Genomic DNA, 22,899 nt, shown 5'->3' on the forward strand with positions numbered 1-22,899 from the left:
CTATTAAATCATGGAGAGATTACCTTACTCTTCTCCTGGACGTTAAAAATATAGTCTGATGAGAACGACTTATTTTTCTTCTTCTTCTATTTTATTTTTTTAATTATTACCAGAATTCTTGTTCTCTGCAGTCTGAGATAAAACAGTTCATTTTATAAATGCAGCTTCAAAAAGAAATCATGCCGTGTTCCACCATTATTAAGCAGGATTAAAACCTACAAAAATGAACTAGTCTGCTAAGTGTACCACTCATCTCCCAACTGCTAGCTGAGAAATATGTCCATTGTTATCCTCTCATCCTTAGTTCTGAGTGTACAAAAGTGTTTAGCATAAGTAGTATGTATTAAAATGTCAGTAAACTGTCTGTGGTATTTGAGACCTAGTTAACATTTTTATTGAGCTCTTGTGTTAGCATTTTCAGAAATGGTCTTTTATTAATTACCAATTTAAATCCATACTTTGATACCACAGGTCACTATTAAACGGGTCATTTCAACATTAATAGCTCTTACCAAGTACAAAACTTCCATTTCAGCAGATTTCGCTGTTAGTAATTAAAGTGTGTATGTACCCCAACCTATTTATCATGGTAACTAGACAGTTTAAGACATTTACATGATACTGCTCTTGATAAAAGACAATATTCTACTCCATTCCTGTTTTCAACAACACTTTTATTTCCTGTAATCTAACCTAATTAAGAGAAACTGTTTATTTACCTGTCAGAGAAAAAGAAAAAAAATTTTTTTTGATCTCAAATACAACCTTAGGGGATATAATTACTAAATTCTCAACTTGCTTTCTTTGAAGGCTTTATGTTGAAATTATTGATATTGTCAAATTAATGCATTACAGGTCTACCGTGGTAAAAGAGTTGTGAGTTTTTTTCAGATACAAATCTTAACATTAAGAGATTATAAGAGATTACTAGGAGAGTGTGACCAAATCTAACTTGGGCTAATGCAAGAACAAAATTTGTCTAGACAGCAACAACAATAGCTCAGTGTCAATGCCCTAGAAAGATAAGGAAAAGTCAAAGATCTTGAAGATGTTAATGAGAATGTGAAAATTAATATTTCTGAATTTGAGGTTAAAAAAAAAAAAAAAAGAAACAGTGTAAACTGATGTTGATTTAAATAAACTATTTTTGGTGGCAAAAAGCCATTGTTCCAACCAACAAGTAGCAAGTACTCACTTTTGAAAAGTACAAAGCTTGACATTTAATTTATTAGAAAAATACATCTCAATATTTTACAGTTCCCAGGTCTGTACCCATTCTTATTAATTAAACTGTAGCAATTAAGTGCACACAATTGGAAATCTTAGTATCCATGCATGAAAATGTATTTGGTGATTACTGTTTAAAGAAAATCACAGAATCACAGAATGGCCGGGGTTGGAAGGGACCTCCTGAAGATCATCTAGTCCAACCCCCCTGCTGAGCAGGATCACCAAGAGCACATTGTGCAGGATGGCATTCGAGTGGGTTTTGAATATCTCCAAAGAAGGGACTCTAACTGAATCTAACTGAGTTGTATTTGAAGTTCTCATAGTTAGCTTAGTTAGCTCCAAAACCAGTTACAACTTATCAGATATTGTAGACTTCTGCATACATGATATTTATGTTAGGAATATGTAGGATTTTAGATGAATTTAATTTCATACAGAAACATTACTCGGTAATTACTCAGTAACCCAGAACCGTTAATTTAAGCAAAACCATTTTGAGAAAATAATTGAAATATGTCTCAGGGGTGAAGCCTGTAGAAATGTAATTTCCAAGAAATTAAAAAAAAAAAAAAAGGGGATGTGAAAACTGACTTCACAAAACAACAACAACAAACAAACAAATAAAAACATTAAAGAATAACAACCATCAAACAAAAAACTCTGGTGATTGTGTTTCCAGGTTGAGTCACAGCCACCATGTATGGTATTTATTATCTTCCTCTCGGTATTCACAGTACTTTTTAATTGATTTAATTTTTTTAATTGATTTAATTGATTATTATATGAATTGTTAATTTTCTATGTTGGACTAACAGTCTTTTTTTTTTTTTCCTTACTTTGCTTTTTGGCTGTCTTACATGTTTTTCACTGTGACAATCTAAAAGATGGAAAGATGTTTTGCTGAGTGATGGAAGGACCCTATTAGTCTTGTTTAGCTTCACTTCAAGTATTCCATCTCTTTTTCTTTTTCCCTTTCCCTGCTTTGACTCTGGCTACTAATGTCTCAGGATATTGTCACAACAAATGGTCCTTAGTTTCTGGTTATTTTGAACTCAGTTCAATACTATTGGTTCAATATTGGAAAAAGTTTGAAGGATAAATTCTGTATGTCTCAGAGGTAAAATTGAAACTTCTGCAGATTCCTCTTTCTTTCCTTTTTTTGGGACAGCAACTCCAACCCAACTTCTTATATTTGCAGGGAAAGAAGAAAACTTTAGCTACCACCTTTATAAGGACAAGTTATCACACCTTTCTATTTTAGCCACAACTACACTATCTCCTTTAATTCTTTTTCTTTTAATTTGACCTTCTTCAGAAGGTCAAAGCTCACCAATAGACAATGATTCACTCCTGAATGAGTGAATTATTCACTCTAAGTCCCTTGTGTCCTGGTTCCAGTTAGGACAGAGTTAATTTTCCCTCATAGTAGCTGGTAGGGTGCTATGTTTTGGATTAGGATGAGAAGAGCGCTGATAACAGGCTGATGTTTTAATTGTTGCAGAGCAGTGTTTACACCAGGCCAAGGACTTTTCAGCTTCTCGCTCTGTCCTGCCAGCGAGCAGGCTGGGGGTGCAGCAGGAGCTGGGAGGGGACAGACCCAGGACAGCTGACCCAAACTGGCCAAAGGGGTATTCCATACCATCTGACGTCATGCTAAACAATATATAGGGGTGGCTGGCCGGGGTGGGGGGCCGGCTGCTCGGGGATAGGCTGGGCATCGGTCAGCGGGTGGTGAGCAATTGCATTGTGCATCACTTGTTTTCTTACACATTATTATTAGTAATACTATTATCATTATCACTATTATTACTATTATTGTTTTTATTATATTCCTGTCTTAATAAACTGTCTTTATCTCAACTCACCGGCTTCACTTTCCCGTTTCTCTCCCCCATCCCAGAGAGGGAGGGGGGAGGGTGAGCGAACGGCTGTGTGGTGTTTAGCTGCCAGCCGGGTTAAACCACAACACCTTGCTTCTCTTTGACTAAGCGTGATAGTTCCAGAAATTGCTAGTTCCTGAAAGATACAAGGAAATGCCTATTTAACCCCTAGATAAAATAGTTAAGCTCAAGAAAAACTACTCCTTTAGTCAGGAAAGACCATATTTGAATCATTATTAAGTGCAGAGTTTTCTAAGTCCAGTGTGTAGAAGAATGTTTAAAGTTCACTTGAATGCCTGCTATCACACAATAATCTGTAATGAATATTGTCTTGCTTTCACTATATGTGGAGGGGTATTTTTGTTTGTTTGCTTTTAGAACCCTTGACCCTCCCAAAAATATAAGGTAGTACAGACAGCAGTTGCTGTTCCTTAGATGTTAAAAACAAACAAATTAAAAACAAATAAACAAGCAAACAAACAAAAACCCACAAGGTCAGTATTTCTACATGTAGGTTTTATTTTTCACCAAGAAAAATGATCAAAATTATAGAATTAATAGATGTGGGGAATTAAATGTAATGTAGAAGCACTGAGATAATTTTTTCAGAGGGAAAGAATATTTCACAAACCTTTTAGGGCCTTTTTGATGTTGTCATTGGAAATAAGAAAGGTCATCTCTTGAATTAATAACTAGTTACCTAATATGAAAAAAGGAGTAGGGATAAATGGTTGGTTTTAAGGGTAGTGTCAGATGGGGTATCAGGAAAGCTGTGTCAGTATTTGTGCAGCTCAAGGTATCTATGAAAAACAGAACTGATGTATGAGTATTGGCGTGACAAAGATTGTTGATGATACTAATTTTTTAAGAATAGTCAGAAATTAACTTGACTGAAAGAGCTGAAAAGGATTCTCATTAATTTGAAAAATGCTGGAAAAAAATCAGTTTTGAAAATTGCAAATTATGGAACATGAGGAATTACAATTCTAGCTATACATGCACCTCAATGGCCTTAATCAGTCAAGAGAGAGATCTAGATAGCTTTTTGGAAAAGCCAGCTCAGTATTCACCTGAGGTCAAAAAAGACAAATTAGACATTAGGCGTTAATAAGAATAGAGGAAATAAAAATTAAAAAAAAAAAAAAAAAGATAATATTGCTGTAACACTAGTATATCTGTAGTATTTCTATATCTCAAATATGGCATACAATTGCTGTCAAGAAGGATATAATTGATGCAGAGAAGGATGCTCAGAGATATAAAATGGCTTCTGTAGAAAGACAAATTAAATAGAACAAAGCTTCAGAAAAGAACAGGTGGTGGGATATGATAAAGGTATATAAAATAATGAATTTCATGGAACAGATGAAAAAGAAACTATTATTCACTATTTCTCATAACACAAAAAGTAGGGGCAGCAAATGAGATTATAAGGCAGCTGGTTTAAAACAAATCGAGGGAAGTAGTTTTTCACAGAATGTTTTATTATATTCTGGCACTCATTGCCACAGGATATTTTGGATGCCAAAACTACAAATGGAATCAAAACTAGGTTAGACAAATTCATAGGACAAATGTCCAGCAAGCCCTGTTAAACACTACGATATGAATGTAAAGTCTTCACTCAGGAAGGTCTTAAATAGGAGCTTTCCAAAAGCTGTTGTACGCTGGTGGAAGTGTTATTCTGGACTTCCATAAGTATATTGCCAAGGTCATAGAATAGTGGCTTAAATGGACTTCCAGCATAGCCCAAATAAACCCATTCTTTATATTTTAAAGTGTTCTGTGAAGTATACATTTGTTTGAAATATACCTTGAAATGCTCATTTGCTCTAGATTTCATACTTTTTTGGTTTGCATGAAGCGGGAATGAAGCTGTTAAATCTTTCCTAGTCTTTTCCAACTACATTAGGAATTGCTGAATAATTGTATCACACTTACGGATAGGTGAACCAGTTTTGAAAAAAGAGGGACTGACCTAAACTTTCTCCCAGAAATTTCAGTGAACTGTACAGCCTTTTGATGTTCAACATGTTCAGTTAATGATTTTCTATGACTGCAAACCCCAGTTCAAGGCGTGATTGGAAATGGAACCCCAAAAACTGTGTTCACATTTCTTTCCTAGATAAAAGTAGAAAATAGAAATTTCATAAATGACCCTAACATCTCACATTTCCCAACTTAATTTCCAGATCAGTGAGCCTTGATTGCCTTTGCTACATGTTGGGGGGAGGGGATGGCAAGGAAAAGAAGGGGAGCTGTAGTGTTGAACTTAATAGAAGCAATAAACCATAAATGTCAGTTCTGGTTAATCTTGCTTCTATCTAGTAGTTCTCTAAAAAAAAGCCTGTATTCCTGAGAACAAGGTACTAGGTACTGTAATTTAAGTTATATATCTTTGCTCCTTGATCAGGTCTCACAGAAGTTTCTTACAGCAGTTTTTTCTAAAAAGGGAATTCCATATATGAATAATTTATTAAGGTTTAAAACACACACACACACACACACATACACACATTCTAAGAGTCCAGGACATCTCTATGTTACTCATTTACGATGAGCAATTATCATCCTTCATTTGCTTATCATGTATAAAACACATTATAATTGCTTTACAAACATTTTTTTTTCTTTTTTTTTTTTTCTAATATTAAGGAAACTAACTTTGTATAGTCAGGATTTATAGGTAATATTTTTTTTTCTTTTTTCTTTTTTTTTTTTTTATTAGAACACATACCATAAATCTTTATTCCTATTTTCAGTCTCCCTGTAGTTGTTTCTCACTCTGCTTACTATAGTCTATATTTGTTCATTTATCTATTTATTTATTTATTTGGTTGGTTGTTTACATTTTCTCTATTCTCTTCCCATTTCTTTCATAATAATCTTTCTGTGGATATTGCTAACCCAATGCTTGAGTCAGTTTTACCTGAGCTGTATTGAAATAGGTCCCAAACTAAGCAGAGAGAAAAAAAAAAAAAAAAAAAAAAAAAAAAAAAAAGGCTCCTCCAAAGTAGTAATGCCTTGGCAAAAACTTCATATTTCAAGCATTTTACCCATCTAGGGCAAGTTTTATCATTTCAACAGCTATCCAATAAACTAGTCCATCTTAATCTTAATATTTAATCTTTATACTGTTGTGGTTTAACACTGATAGGCAGCTGACTAACACACAGCTACTCTCTCACTCCCCTTCCTCAGAAGTACAGAAAATACAACAAAGAAAATGCTTGTGGGTTGAGACAGGGACAGGGAAATCACTCACCAATTACTGTCACAAGCAAAACAGACTCAACTTGGGGAAGATTAATGTAATTTATTGTCAATTAATAACAAACGAGAGCAGTGAGAACTAAATACATGAAGAAGCCCACAGTAGATGGCCTGAAGGAAGCTGCAGCCCATGCAGGACCAGTCTGGAACTGCACTCTGTGGTATGGACCCATGCTGGAGCAGCTCTTGAAGAACTGTAGCCCATGGGAAGCTCACACTGGAACAATTTTTGAAGGACGGCTGTTGTGGTTTATCCCAGCAGGCAGCTAAGCACCACATAGCCATTCTCTCACCCTCCCCCAACCCTGCTCTCCAGTGCAATGGGGAAGAGAGGAAAGAAGAAGGTAAAACTCATAGGTTGAGATAAAAGCAATTTAATAGTACAGAAATGAATTATTATTAGTACAGAAATGAATTATTATAATAGTACAGAAATGAATTGTTATTGTTGTTGTTGTTATTATTATTATTATTATTATTATTGAATATACAAAACACATTGCACATTGTGTGATGCACAGCACAATTGTTTAACACCTGCTGACTGATGCCCAGCCAGATCCTGAGCAGTGGCACCCCTCTGGTCAACCCTCCCTCCATATTAATTATTCAGCATGATGCCATATGGTATGGAAGCATGATGTCATATGGAGCAGGGGAAGAGAAGGAACAATGAAGGAACAACAACGATGAAGCATTATGAACTGACTATATCCCCCATTCCCCATTCCCCTGTGCCATTCAAGGGAAGGAGGTAAAAGAAGACAGGTGTGGGGAACATTTATTTCTTTAGTTCTTACTGCTCTAGTCTGTTATTAACTTCAGGAGAGGGAATGAGAGTGCCTCAGCTGCTTCCGGGAAACTACAGGCCGGTCAGTCTCACCTCTGTCCCTGGAAAGGTGTTGGAACAGCTTGTTCTGGATGCCATCTCCAAGCAATAGGAAGAGAAGAAGGTTATGAAGCGTAGTCAGCATGGATTCACCAAGCGGAAATCATGCTCGACCAACCTTGTTGACTTCTATGATGGCATCACCAGCTGGGTAGATGGGGGGAGAGTGGTGAATGTCATCTATCTTGACTTCAGCAAGGCTTTCGATACTGTCTCCCATGACATCCTGCTAGCAAAGCTGAGAAAGTGTGGGATAGATGAGTGGACAGTAAGGTGGGTTGAGAACCGGCTGACTGACTGAGCTCAGAGGGTGGTGATTGGTGGTGCAGAGTCCAGCTGGAGACCTGTGACTAGCGGTGTTCCCCAGGGCTCAGTGCTTGGTCCAGTCTTGTTCAACGTCTTCACTGACGACCTTGATGAGGGAATAGTGTCCACCCTCAGCGAGTACGCCGACGACACAAAACTGGGAGGAGTGGCTAACACGCCAGAAGGCTGTGCTGCCGTTCAGCAAGACCTGGACAGGCTGGAGAGCTGGGCAGGAAGAAACCAAATGAGGTTTAACAAGAGCAAGTGTAGAGACCAGCTGATGTGATCTTTTTGGATTTCAGCAAAGCTTTTGACACGGTTTCCCATGGGATCCTACTGGACAAAATGTCCAGCATACAGCTAAACAAAAACATCATACGATGGGTGAGCAATTGGCTGACCGGCAGGGCTCAAAGGGTTGTGGTAAATGGGGCCACATCAGGCTGGCGGATGGTCACTAATGGGGTCCCTCAAGGCTCCGTTTTAGGGCCAGTCGTCTTCAATGTTTTTATAAATGATTTGGATGTAGGACTAGAAGGTGTTTTGAGCAAATTTGGCAATGACACCAAACTTGGAGGAGTTGTGGACTTGGATGAGGGTGGAAAGGCCTTGCAGAGAGATCTGGACAGATTGGAGAGCTGGGCGATCACCAACCACATGAAGTTTAACAAAAGCAAGTGCTGGGTCCTGCACCTGGGAAGGGGCAACCCTGGCTATACATACAGACTGGGCAACGAGACGCTGGAGAGCAGCCCTGCAGAGAGGGATCTGGGGGTTGTGGTTGATAGCAAGTTGAGTATAAGCCAGCAGTGTGCCCTGGCAGCCAGGAGGGCCAACCGTATCCTGGGATGCATCAAGCACGGCATTGCTAGTCGGTCGAGGGAAGTGATTGTCCCACTCTACTCTGCGCTGGTGCGGCCTCACCTCGAGTACTGTGTGCAGTTCTGGGCGAGTGTCCAGACAGGGCGACGAAGGTGGTGAAGGGCCTAGAGGGGAAGAAGTATAAGGAGCAGCTGAGGTCACTTGGCCTGTTCAGCCTGGAGAAGGGGAGGCTGAGGGGGGACCTCATCGTGGTCTACAGCTTCCTCACGAGGGGGAGTGGAGAGGCAGGTGACCTATTCTCCGTTATCACCAGTGATAGGACCCGCGGGAACGGTGTTAAGCTGAGGCAGGGGAAGTTTAGGCTGGACATCAGGAAGAGGTTCTTCACCGAGAGGGTGGTCACACACTGGAACAGGCTCCCCAGTGAAGTAGTCACTGCACCAAGCCTGTCTGAATTTAAGAAGTAATTGGACTGGATTTATAATTTTGGGTAGACCAGGTGCTAGGAGTTGGACTTGATGATCCTTATGGGTCCCTTCCAACTCAGGATATTCTATGATTCTACGATTCTATGAGTCCTGCATCTGGGAAGGAATAACCGCATGTATCAGTAGAGGCTGGCAGATGACTCCCCGGTACAAAAAAGAGAGGGATCTCCTGGAAAGAGTCCAGCAGAGGGCCACAAAGATGATATGGGGCCTGGAGCATCTTCCATATGGGGAAAGGCTGAGAGACCCGGGTCTGTTCAGTCTTGAGAAAAGAAGACTGAGAGGGGATCTTGTTAATGTTTACAAACATCTTAAGTGTGGGAGACAGAGGGATTTGGCCAACCTCTTTTCAGTGGTTTGTGAGAACAGGACAGGGGGCAATGGCCACAAAATGGATCACAGGAAGTTCCACACCAATATGTGAAAGAAATTCTTCACTGTGAGGGTGACGGAGCACTGGAACAGGCTGCTGGGGGAGGTTGTGGAGTCTCCTTCTCTGGAGAAATTCAAGACCTGTCTGGATGCCTACCTGGGCAACCTGGTCTAGGGAACCTACTTTGGCAGAGTGGATGGACCGATGATCTCTTGAGGTCCCTTCCAACCCCTACAGTTCTGTAATTCTCAGTGTTAAACTACCACATATGCTTCTGTTGCTGATTTTTTTAGGTTATCTTTTATGGTTATACACAGTATGTGATATAATAACATTTCATAGGCTTCATATACTTCACAGAACTTTTCAGCCTCTCCCAGGAAGTGATCTGCATCTTCCTGGATTGAGCTCAAATCTGACATGGGCTTTTTCTTTTTTTTTTTTTTGAAAAAAAAAACTTGCAATGAGGCAAATTGTAGTATAGAATTGTAGTTTCTTAGAAGACCTATTTCACAGTGCTTATTGCAGTTACATGCTCGCATTCCAGGGTTCTAAGGCACCTCTTCTCAAGATGGAAATTGTTCCTAGGGAAGAAGCAGCGATAAATGGTTCAAATTATTCTCTATGTATATAACATACCTCTTTTACTCAGAAAACTCTTGTTCTGAGCTTCTGTTTTGGAAAAAGAAAAGCCCATTTCTAATGCCACCAAAATTACAAGTGAATGGCTGCATCATGAAGATTAGTAAATGAGAAACTAGTCTTAACAAAATGTTTCCTTTTCATTTAGCCTGACAGACAGTTTTGTCTTATGTAACTTAAAGTAGGCTATACTGCATTGTGTTCCACGGAGCTGCAGATGAATTTATTTTGCTAAAACCATGGGCTTTTTCATAACTAACTATTTCTGTCTTAACTTCAAGGTTTTCAGTAGTTGTTTTTTTTTTTTTTTTTTTTTAAATTTGAATTAGTTCTGCTGCATAAAGCAAACGTTTCTTTTTGTTGTTGTTCAAATCCAAGCACAGCATTAAGCTGTTCTACCACAGCAATATAAATCAGCCTTTCATGGTCACCAAGTTTAAGAAACTGAATTTCAGGGAAAAAGAGAGTTCGTTTTCTATAGAGCAAATTGTGACCTTTATCTCGAAGAAGCACCCCATTCAGGCTGATATGATTCATCTTTATTTATGCAATAAACTAGGCAAAGTGGTTCTGCACATTCCATACTTCTCATAACTAAACATGAAGATAAAATGTTAGAAAATGAGAACAAAAAAATGCTAAATAAAAACTGGGAAGCTAAGAACTTGTGCACTACATTTCACCATCTAATCATTTTGAGACAGACATTTGGCTTATTAGAACACAAGCCAGTATAAACAAATGCATAGAGCAGAAGTCCCAACTGTACCTTCCCAAAACCTTGTATGTGTGCATCCCACAACTTGTAAGTGCAGCCAAGAACCATTTCTTTCTAAGGGGCTGGAAGATGCTTCCTCATCTGCAGTCCACTCTCTATACTAATTAGAATGAAGAGACTCTACAGACCAATATCTTACCATTCATTTTGCATAGTGTTGACATGCTTTAAGTGTTGAACCACTTAAATGTGGGAACATTTTCCACAAGATCCCATGAATCAGAAAAGCTCTATCTGGACATGCAGAGACTTTGTGGTGAAAAAGTCAAGAATCACTACCTATTGAAACAATTTAAAGAAAGCAGATGATTTATTTAATCTATAAAAAAGAGCATTAACACAGAGCAATGAGATGATAAAAAAAATATGAGCGAGAAAATTTTGGACTGAAATTTGGGGAGATAGGAATGGAGGGAGGTTTACTAGTAGGAAAATCTTGTTATGAATTCCAACAATCCTGGAGAGGTTTCGGGATTGTAAGCACCTGAAACTAGAAAATAAATTGAAAATGGTTGAAAGGATGCACACTGGGCTACTTGATAGGGAATAAGGCGTTCATGGAATTTTGAAATGATTCCCCATTTCTTTTTTTTTTTTTTTTTCAGGTGGTATGTGGTGTGGATCCCATTGTCAGTCACAAGGTATTGCTCCTCTGTTTTCCTGTTTTTCCCTCTTTCTCTCTCCATTCTGTGTTTTCTGCCCTTTCTTATTATTTTTTTTTTTTTTTTCCACAGAAGCACCACCAGCACCAATGATGGGCTCAGCCATGCCATGTGGTGGGGCCTTTGGAGCCTGCTGGAACTGGTTGTGCCTGACATATGGCAGCCTCCTCAATGGAGCGGAGCCTGCTGGAACTGGTTGTGCCTGACATAGGGCAGCCTCCTCAATGGAGCCACCCTTGCAGTCCTCGTACTGACAACATCTGGGCACCCAAACACAAAATAGGATAGACAGATTCCTCACAGGACATCTACATAGTAGGGTTTTGGAGTATTTTCAAATGTGTGCCCTAGCCACTTCACTGTTGCACATCTGGATGAGAGCTGAGGTGCACCTTGGCCATTTCCATTCCTTCCTGAATGCTAGCTGTCACTGAGAGAAAATTCACGAACTAGGGAAGGAGAGGGCTTCAGGGCATTGCAGTAGTATACTCCCGTATACACCATCAAGAGAACAGGACTCCTCAATCCTTTCAATAGCTACATCTTACTAACTTCCAAAGCACCTCTGACTTCATGTCATGCTATGAGAACAGTTCAGTTTCCAGAATGAGAAATTAAATGAAGGAATTCAAACCACTGGAATGTTACTTCTATTTTCCTCTCAGCCTTGTAAAATCTTACATCTATGACTCTTTAATTTAATTATTTCCTTCAGGTCTCTCTTCCTAACCATAACTGGCCAAAAATGTCATTGAGCAAAATAGGACTGCCCCTTTAACCCTTGTCTTCTGAAATAAGTCATACATAGGGCTTCCAGGCAAACAGAGAAATTTTATCAAAAACTTGACAAGTTTCTATTCCTTTGCAGTTCTGATGAGGGTAAGCATGGGCCTTTATAATTATTGTTTATTTGGAAAGTCCTTCTGACCTAGACATCAGATGAGCTAATTCATGTTTTGCCTGACCCTTCATTATTGAGTCAATTTCTTTCTGTTTGTAAGATGATTAACACAGGTGGATATCCTTATGAATCATGTCTCCTTTGTATGTTTATTTTAACATAAACCAGGCTGCTTTACCTGTGGAACACATACCACATTCAGTGATATGTTGATTAAAACAAGTTTTGTTAGAAGTTAAAGCTAAGCACATAGTCTACAGTAGATAATCTCTATTTCTGTTCTGTTTTTAGAATAATCTCTATTTCTGTTCTGTTGTTAGAATACACCTTGAACTGTAAAACAATTATGTTCGTAATTTTTTCAGCAAATCTGTAATAGATACATTTTAGGCTCTGACTGCTTATAGACAGATAGCAAACATGTTACCTGCTACGTCTGATCAAAACTTCTGGAACCTATCCTATGACAAAAAAGACAGAAAGGAGATTAGAGGTTCTGTTTGGGAGGAGAAAATGTTTCATCTACCTATAGCAGGAGACTTATTGGCTAGTCAAAGAATCACGGGAGCTGACTGAATTTTCACTAGACTTCTCTGTCAGTTGAAGCTGACAGAGTTGAAGCTAAATCTGAATATTTTAGAGCTTTTTACTCCCAATAACTGACTCCTTTCCTCACAGAATAAATATACTATAGAGTTTTTTAGGACAGTGCAGGCTTAAGGAATCACGCATTTTAGAACAAGGGAGAAGCTTTTTTCTTTGAAATAAGTTTAGTAGAGGCCAAAGAAATTAATTCATACCATTCACAGCATTTCATAGGTATGTTTCAGTAAAATTATTGTGGGACTTAGATATAAAAAGTTGAGATTTGCATTTGTCACAAATCTGTTCCCTGCACACAATGTCCTACAGAACATTGCCCTACAATGGAAAGAGAAGATAAGTTGCATGATGTTGTGGTTTAACCTGGCTGGCAGCTAAACACCACACAGCCGTTCGCTCACCCTCCCCCCTCCCTCTCTGGGATGGGGGAGAGAAACGGGAAAGTGAAGCCTGTGAGTTGAGATAAAGACAGTTTATTAAGACAGGAATATAATAATAACAATAATAATAATAGTAATAATAATGATAATAGTATTACTAATAATAATGTGTATGAAACAAGTGATGCACAATGCAATTGCTCACCACCCGCTGACCGATGCCCAGCCTATCCCCGAGCAGCCGGCCTGTTAGTAATAGAAGAAGAAATAATACAATATTGTTTAGTATGTTACATTTGCGATGTACTGTTCCGAGGCTGCGCTTGGAAGATACAAAATATATGTGCAAGGGTAACATGAGAATGCACCAATTCATGATGAGGAGTAAGGAGGATTAAAAGAATGCTCAATTTGCAAGACATCTAGATAACTGGGGCTTCTTGGACTCTGGGAACTGGGTCAAACCAACCTTGCGGTTTGGACTGAGACCAAGGGCTCAGAGAGCATGCGTGAGAAGGAAAGGTTAAAAAGTTCAACTGTGATGAAGACATCTTACTTCATCCCGACGACCACCCGGACGACCACCAGAGAGTGATACGCAAGCGCAGAAGGACTGATAAGATAATTAGCATACGAAGCGAGGCTAGGTGGAGCTAGGAAATGAATATGCATAGATGAGTTGTGAAACCTAATGCATATGTAGTATCTTAGGAGATAAAAGAGAACTAAGAAAACAAATCAGACGAAGTTAGATTTGGGCAGGCATGCCCCTAACTTCCGGCGCCTAATAAAGCACCTTCATATAATCACTTTGTGGATTATGTGTCTTCATGAACGCTAACATTTTGGCGACCCAGATGGGACCTCGTGGGCACTGCTGAGGCGGCTCGCGAACTGATCACGCTCCAGCCGGCACCGAGGAGTTTCTCGGGGAGCCATCGGCCGCGACCGACCCCCGCTGCTCACAACGTACCTCTGAAAGGGTAAGAAAAAGGTGCTTTCTGGTAATCGGTACCGATCTGGTCTGGGAGCCTGCCGGTCAGACGCGGCGAAAGCCACGCACGGTTGGGCTAGGGAATTCCCGTGGTAAGCCTAGGCGCCGTCCGTCAGACAGTCGCGAAAGCGCTGCAGGTTCGGCATCAGTGGTCTGGTTTTGCTGCAGGCTCAGCATCTGGTTCGGTTCGGTAAAAGCTATAGCTGATAATGGAAAAACTTAAAAGTATTCTGGGCGGTAATGCTTCGGTACCGCGATCCTCCCCTTTGGGCTGTTTACTAGCACACTGGAAGGAGGGGTGTTTCGGGCAGGAGTTACGAAAGGGTAAACTGGTTGATTACTGTAATGTTTGGTGGCCACAGTATGAACTAGAAGATCAAGAAAGTTGGCCAGAAAACTGAACCTTACAGTACAATACTATCTTACAATTAATGTTATTTTGTGAGCGAGAGTGCAAGGGGCCTCTCTGTGTGATTGCGTGATTGTGTTGTGAGTGAGACGCAGCATCGCTGCGAAGCGAGTGCGGAGTTCCGATCCGCGGTTCCGTATTCTCCGCGAGGGGAGCGGCCGGAGACGAACGAAGCGCATGACAGACCGAAAAGAAGTGCTGCTTTATCCAAATGTTGATTGGTGGTGCCCAATACACGGGCCCGGCGGTGCATCTTGCAATCCTGTTTCGTTCTTAAATGTTTTGAGTGTGACAAGGAGGAAGGTGGGAGCATTATCTAAGTAACAGTTTAAAAGTTTCGGTATATTTGCGGTGGTGTTTGGTCGGTTTCCCAAGTATCGGGGGAGGGGGGCTGACTGATTATCAAAGGGGTAGAACGGAGAGCCACTTCTTTGGTGGTTCGGGCCTGAGCCCTGGGAATTTGGTAAGAAGGGGGAGAGCGAATTTATTTAGGCCTCAATACCTTTTAAACCCCCGTCTTGATGGATACACAGGAGTGATTCCTTGTTTTGTGTAGGCTTACTAACAAAGTGCATGAGAAAAATTAGCATTCGGCTTGAAATTCGGCCTTGTTGAAATGTAAATTTTGTGGAAAAGGTGTTATTGTTTGTCTAGAAGACGGAAGGCTGAGTGCTTCAGGTGTTTTTCCGAAGTCCTGTGGATTTACGATTGGAACGGGGCTCATTAATAATCTGAAATAGTGAAGTTTGTATGTGGAGTTTAATCCCAGAGAATTGGGACATTTGAGAAGACTAGGAAAACATAGTAAAAACCTGCAATAAAAAGGTTTGCGTGGAAATTGAAACAAGGGACAGTAATTAATATAAATAAATAAAAGGGAATGGGAAATCAAGGAAATGGGTAATATCCAAAACAAAGACGTTTTAAAGAAAGCCTCCTTGGGTGTATATTGGCACATTGCAAGGATATTGTCGGAAGGGGGAGTGGGGGGGCGCGGAAAGCAAGAGGATTTCCACTAAGTATTGCAATCAATTGTGGCCACTGTATAAACTAAATGGCCACTTTATGGATCAATCGACTATAACAGTGTCTTGCAATTAATGTTGTTTTTGAGGAGAGAAGGAAAATAGGATGAAATGTTGTATACTGATATGTTGTTTCAGCATCTTGGAGGGAAAAGGTATGGAATTAAGTTGGTCCCTGACTGAGCCTTTGGTGTTGGCATTAGAAAAGTACAGGCTGGAGGAAGATAAAGGAAGTGTTAAAAGGGTTGTTGAAGGTGTTAAAGGCTGTGTGGCATGTAGTATTTAACAGAGCTGTTTGAAGTTGAATGAGCAGGGGAAGAGGATGTAGGAATGTTAATAGTTCCGCCTCAACCCGAGGCTGAGATCTCAAAATCGAGGTGTGAGCCCTCTGGGGCGGAGGGACCATGATGGGTCCGGGAGAGAGTTGTCATGGAAACAGAAAAGCAGCTAACTCTTGAAACAACCTGAGTTCATGTGTGAGCTCAGATTGCCAATGGGACCGCTCAGGGAACTTTCAACCATTGCATTCCCCTGACCGACCCCCCCCCCCGAGACCCTTACCACCCCGGAAATTATGTAAATACCAAAATCTGGTTAAATTGGGAATTGAGAATCTGTTCCAACAAGGTCCAAAAGAAAACCCTATGGAATTTTTGAATTTTTGGACCAACTTTGAAATGCAATGGAAAAAAAAAAAAAGAAAAAAAAAAAAGACAGAAAATTTGGACCTGGCTTCAGAAAACAAACAGAGGCAATTGGCTAGCCTCTTTCTAGGGCAATCAGCCCCTGATATCAGAAAGAATTTGTCTTAGGCTGCAGGATAAACTTACAACAGTCAGAAATGACGGGGACCTGGGGCATCTACCCTAGCAGGTCCACTAGTTGAAATAAAGCTAGGAAACGAAGAGAGAGGCTTGAATTTTTTGTTGTTGTTGGTTACAGGAGCTTCTTTCTCTGTGTTAATTAGTCTGTAAATGTAATAGGAGCAACATATTCAGTGTTAAATAGTTTAAAAGGACGACTGGGAACTAAGACAACTACAATAATTGGAGCCACAGGGAAGGAGGAGGAACGGCCATTCTTACAACCCCTTGATTTGCGTTTTGGGGGTAAGGAACTAACCCATGAATTTTTGTATGTACCAGAATGCCCGATTCCACTCTTGGGACGGGATCTATTAGCTAAATTAGATGCAACAATAACCTTTGAGGATGGAGAATTAATAATGAAGGTACCTGAGTCCAAAGTAGGCCAAATCCTAATGATCAAAGATAAACCCTTTGTTAATATTCCAAGAGAAGTAGAAAATGCAGTTATACCAACAGTATGGGAAACAGATGTACCAAGGAAGTCGAAACTGGCACAACTGGTAAAGGTGGAATTAAAGGAAGGAGCCAAACCTGTTCGAATCAAACAATATCCACTTAAGATAGAAGCTAGGCAGGGGACAGTGAAAATTATTGACAAATTTCTCAAACATCAGATTCTGGAAGAATGTAAATCGGAATATAATACTCCAATTTTTCCAGTAAAGAAGCCGAATGGTGAGTATAGATTGGTACAAGATCTTAGAGCAACAAATGAAATAACAAAGGACATTCACCCGGTAGTGGCTAATCCTTACACATTGTTAACATCTGTGAGAGAGATATATAAATGGTTTACTGTGATAGATTTAAAGGATGCTTTCTTTTGCATACCTCTTGATAAAGATAGTAGAAAATTATTTGCCTTCAAATGGGAAAACATATTGAAGTTTTTGTACCACATATGGTAACAACTGTTTTAGAACAAAAGGGGGGCCACTGGTTATCACCCAGCCGAATGATGAAATATCAGACAATACTAACTGAACAAGATGACGTAACCTTGAAAACAACTAACCTGTTAAATTCAGCAGTATTTCTAGGAACTGTTCCAGAAGAAGGACCGTTGGAACACAATTGTGTGGAAATAATTGAACATACCCATGCCAGCTGCGAGGATTTGAAGGATGTACCCCTTGAAAGGTATGACTGGGAACTTTTTACTGATGGTAGTAGTTTTGTGGAGAATGGAACACGATGTGCAGGGTATGCAGTAACAACCCTGAAGACAGTGATCGAAGCAAAACCTTTACCACCTGAAACATTAACACAGCGAGCAGAACTGATAGCCCTACCTCGAGCACTGGAACTGAGTGAAGGAAAGATGGTAAATATTTGGACAGATTCAAAGTATGCTTTTGGAGTAGTCCGTGTTCATGGAGCATTATGGAAAGAAAGAGGGCTGTTGTCCTCACAAGGAGCCAATATAAGATATCAAGAGGAGGTGTTAAATTTGATAAATGCGGTGCAAAAACCAAAACAAGTGGCTATTATGCACTGTAAAGCTCATCAAGGAGGAACCTTGAAAATATCAGAAGGGAGTCGGCTGGCAGATTGAGCAGCTCGACAAATTGCTCAGGAGGTGTGGAATGTAATGGCTTTGGTACCACTCAAGGTAGGCCCCACTTGTCTTAATCTTCCCAAGGAACCAAGATATTCACCAGAGGATGAGAAATTAGCAAATCTCCTAAAGGCCCGAAAGAACTCTGATGGACGGTATGTAACTGCTATGGGCCAGGTAGTAATACCCCCCTTGGTGATGCGAGAAATACTTCAGACAAGACATAATGAGTGTCACTGGGGTGCAGAAGCAATGGTAACATTTTAAAACGTAGCATTATCTCTACACATATGTTAACAATGGCAAAATCAGTAATGTCAAAGTGTGAGATTTGTCTGAAAAATAATCCAGTAGCAAGAAAACATGCTGAAATGGGAAGAGTTAGAGTAGGAATAGAACCAGGAGATTACTGGCAAGTTGATTTTGTAGAGTTACCTAGGACTAGGGGATGTAGGTATTTGTTAGTAGGGGTTGACACCTTTTTCAGATGGCCAGAAGCCCTTCCCTGTCGCACCAATCAAGCTAAAGAGACAGTAAAATGGTTACTGCGGGAAATCATTCCGAGGTTTGGGGTACCATTAGGAATATCCTCGGATAGGGGGCCGCGCTTTGTTTCATCTGTGGTTAAAGACGTAAGTCGGCTATTAGGAATTTCTTGGAATTTACATACTGCATGGAGACCCCAATCTAGTGGACAGGTAGAAAGGATGAACCAAACTCTAAAGGGACAGATCAGTAAAATCTGCCAGGAAGCCAAAATACAATGGCCACAAGCTTTGCCTATAGCTTTACTGAGAATAAGGATAAAGCCAAGGAGTGGAATGTCAGTAAGCCCATACAAGATTACGTATGGAAAGCCTTATGAATCCCCAGAATCAAATCCTAATATGCATATAACAGGGAACCAGGATGTTTATAATTATGTATTGTCTCTTGGTAAAACTTTAGCTCAACTTCGAAGTGTTCTGGTGTGGAACCGACCGTTGGCACTGGAAAATCCTGTCCACGACATTCAGCCAGGTGACCAAGTGTACATTAAAAACTGGAATGAAGAACCCCTGAGAGAACAGTGGGCCGGACCTTATCAAGTATTATTGACTACTTTTACAGCTGTAAAGGTAGAAGGGGTGGATGCTTGGATTCATTATACTCGGGTGAAAAAGGTTCCCGAATTTTGGTCAGTGCGAGCAATCGGAGATACAAAACTACAGATGAAGCGCGTATAACCATACAATGTTGGGGTTCTTAACAACAGTAACGATAACAGTAATTGTTTTGTGTAAATACCTTGTAATTGGGTTCCTAGAAATACCAGAAAAATATAAGAAAGAGGAAATATTCAGAGGAGAAAATGTTACTTTGGAATGTGGAATGCACAACGATAAACCAATAACAATTAGCTCTCTACAGGTGGTCTGGGAAAAAATAAGTGACTCCGGACAGAGCCAGGAAATATACGTAGACACAACCAGGGACAATACAGGATTGAAGGCTGGATGGAAGGGGAAGGCGTACGTAAGTATAACCATAGAATTGGGCCAACAACTGAGAGGAGCTACCACCTTAACCCTGTTTAGTGTTACTAAAGTCAACAAAGGAAACTACCGGTGCATGGTAACACATGAAAATAGCACAGATTACGGGATAAGAGAAATATTGGTATATCCGAAATTGGATAAAGGAATATTGGTAGCCCACTGAAAAGGATCTAGAAGAAAAAGAGAGGGCCAGGTACCATGGACACAAGTGGTACAGATCCCACACAGGCAACCATCAGAGAAGTTACTGGTAGGATTGATTAAAGATTTTGCCATAATGAAAGGAACTGATAGAATTACTGCTTGTTTGCCCATTCCAAAAGCAACAGGGGACCCGCTTGAGTGGGGTATAACCACCTGCCACTGCCCCAAGTAAAAGGAAATGAAACAATTCAATGTAAAGAAGTGAAAGTTCTAGAGAGGATAAATGTTACACAATACTATAGGAAACTGAGCCCCCCAACATCAAGGTCTGAATGTGAAAAGAAGAAGAACTACCATTTCATAATGATAGGCAGATTTAAGAATGTGGGACAGTGTTATTACGACGAACTACGTGTAGTAGAAGGAGTTAGAGAAAAGATTGTTTGGGAATGTCAAGAGAAAAATGAGCCAAAAGGAATGAAAGGGTGGGATAGTGATTGGACAGTAAGTTTATTGCAGAAATTCCAGTATGGAGGGAATACATCATGGTGTATTAAATGGCAGGGGAAGCAGAATGGAACTGATCAGTTTTATACAGTAAGCCGGGTTGACAGTAGTGGTAGACAAGAGTCAACAAAGGTAGCTTGGTGGACTTGTGAGAAGAAATATACTTGCGATAGTAATAATGAAGATATCAAGCACTTACTTCCGGTATTGATAGCTCTTAGGGCAGGATGTGCTTGCCGAGGAATTAAGTACAATTCGGAAAGAAATAGCCAGGGTAGTCAAGTCGCAGTGGATTGTAGCTATAGTACCATAAAAAGTCCAGGACAATTTGTATGGGCAGCCAGTAATGGAACTTGGACTACACACCCGCCGATAGATGGGGAAGTAAAAGAAATAACTCTAGTACTCCCTCCCCACACTGCGTCCAATATGGAAAAAGTCTCCTTTTAAGGGAAAGTTGGAAACCCTACAAATTAGTAGGGCAAAAAGAAGTTTAGAAGAAGGGGAAGATGAAGATACATGGCATGAACCCTCGGATGGAGTAAAATTCAGTTGGGCGTTAGAATCTCTATTTGCACAGGTAGCTACTTATCGAAATAGGGAAATGATTTATAAACTTACAGGACAAGTGAGTAGGCTTGCGAGAGCCACAAAAGAAGGTTTTAGAGACCTTAATATCCAACTACAAGCTACAACTAAAATGGTGCTACAGAATCGATTAGCATTAGATACACTGTTATTAAAGGAACATGGAATATGTGGATTTCTAAAAGATCGTATTGATCATTGCTGCATCCACATTCCAAATGTGACTATTGATGTAGAACATGTCATAGAACAACTGGCTTGAGTGGAACAAGATGCAGAACAGGAAGAGAAAGATATGACAACAAGCTGGTTGGATAAAATTTTTAGTGGATGGAATATTAGTAATTGGGTTAAGTCCTTACTGGAGACAATAATTATATTGGTGATTGTAGGGGTACTAATTTGGTTAACATTTATAATGCTGAAAAGTCTGATTCTAAGGAAGACAACCTGGAACCTGACAGTGATGCAAACTATTGCTCAGCAAATGGAACCACATCCTCAATATCCTCCACCGGCATCTAACAACTTTGGATTTCAGAGAAAGAATCTGAGGAACCCAGGAGGTGAAATGGAATGAAAACCGAATAGACAAGATCAGTTTCAGATCAAGTGAACCCAACCAGAAGGGTGAACGTAACATAAAGCAGAAGTGGTGGACTTATGAAATGTTGTGATAATCCTAATCTTTGTAATTTCCTTGATTCTTAATGATGTAATTTTCCATGATTATATTATTGGTGAGCACTGAGTGTAAAATATTTTAGTTAGTTAGTGAAAGCATTTGCCCTCCTCGAAAGGAGTGAAATGCTTTCAAAGGGGGGAAATGTTAGTAATAGAAGAAGAAATAATACAATATTGTTTAGTATGTTACATTTGCGATGTACTGTTCCGAGGCTGCGCTTGGAAGATACAAAATATATGTGCAAGGGTAACATGAGAATGCACCAATTCATGATGAGGAGTAAGGAGGATTAAAAGAATGCTCAATTTGCAAGACATCTAGATAACTGGGGCTTCTTGGACTCTGGGAACTGGGTCAAACCAACCTTGCGGTTTGGACTGAGACCAAGGGCTCAGAGAGCATGCGTGAGAAGGAAAGGTTAAAAAGTTCAACTGTGATGAAGACATCTTACTTCATCCCGACGACCACCCGGACGACCACCAGAGAGTGATACGCAAGCGCAGAAGGACTGATAAGATAATTAGCATACGAAGTGAGGCTAGGTGGAGCTAGGAAATGAATATGCATAGATGAGTTGTGAAACCTAATGCATATGTAGTATCTTAGGAGATAAAAGAGAACTAAGAAAACAAATCAGACGAAGTTAGATTTGGGCAGGCATGCCCCTAACTTCCGGCGCCTAATAAAGCACCTTCATATAATCACTTTGTGGATTATGTGTCTTCATGAACGCTAACAGGCCCCCCCACCCTGGCCAGCCACCCCTATATATTGTTTAGCATGACGTCAGATGGTATGGAATACCCCTTTGGCCAGTTTGGGTCAGCTGTCCTGGGTCTGTCCCCTCCCAGCTCCTGCTGCACCCCCAGCCTGCTCGCTGGCAGGACAGAGAGAGAAGCTGAAAAGTCCTTGGCTTGGTGTAAGCACTGCTCTGCAACAATTAAAACATCAGCATGTTATCAGCGCTCTTCTCATCCTAATCCAAGACATAGCACCCTACCAGCTACTAGGAGGAAAATTAACTCTGTCCTAACTGAAAACAGGACACATGATAATTTCACAAAATGCAACTTACTGGCTAAAAGACATATATTGTGATTTATTTTTTTTTTTCAATGAACAGCAGTATTAGGGATTAAAAAGACAAGCCTGTATTCTCCAGGCTCAGATAATGATGGTTTTTTTTCCAGCCCAGTGCTTGGATTGTTCATTAAAGCTATAATTTGTTTTTAGCAGTGCTGTAAATAATTTGCAAAGAAAATAGATTTTTTTTATAGAGAGAGAGAAATTCAGCTATTTTAGGTCAGAATATTTTATATTCAATTTTTTTCTAATTAAGGTATTTTTTAATAATT

General features: G+C 40.0%; 1 long non-coding RNA gene across 2 annotated transcripts; it reads left to right on the forward strand.

The window, feature by feature from the left end:
• Positions 1–7,120: 7,120 nt before the first annotated feature.
• Positions 7,121–22,245, forward strand: LOC125184168 (uncharacterized). Of its 2 annotated transcripts, none has more exons than XR_010827480.1 (4): positions 7,121–7,137; positions 11,287–11,322; positions 11,416–17,664; positions 19,031–22,245. It is a non-coding gene; the product is annotated as an uncharacterized lncRNA (long non-coding RNA). The 2 variants fall into 2 exon arrangements; XR_010827482.1 differs by having other exon boundaries at positions 7,137–7,151.
• The last annotated feature ends 654 nt before the right edge of the window (positions 22,246–22,899 follow it).

The sequence above is a fragment of the Anser cygnoides genome, chromosome 1 (assembly GCF_040182565.1).
Source record: "Anser cygnoides isolate HZ-2024a breed goose chromosome 1, Taihu_goose_T2T_genome, whole genome shotgun sequence".
NCBI classification, from domain to species: Eukaryota; Metazoa; Chordata; class Aves; order Anseriformes; family Anatidae; genus Anser; species Anser cygnoides.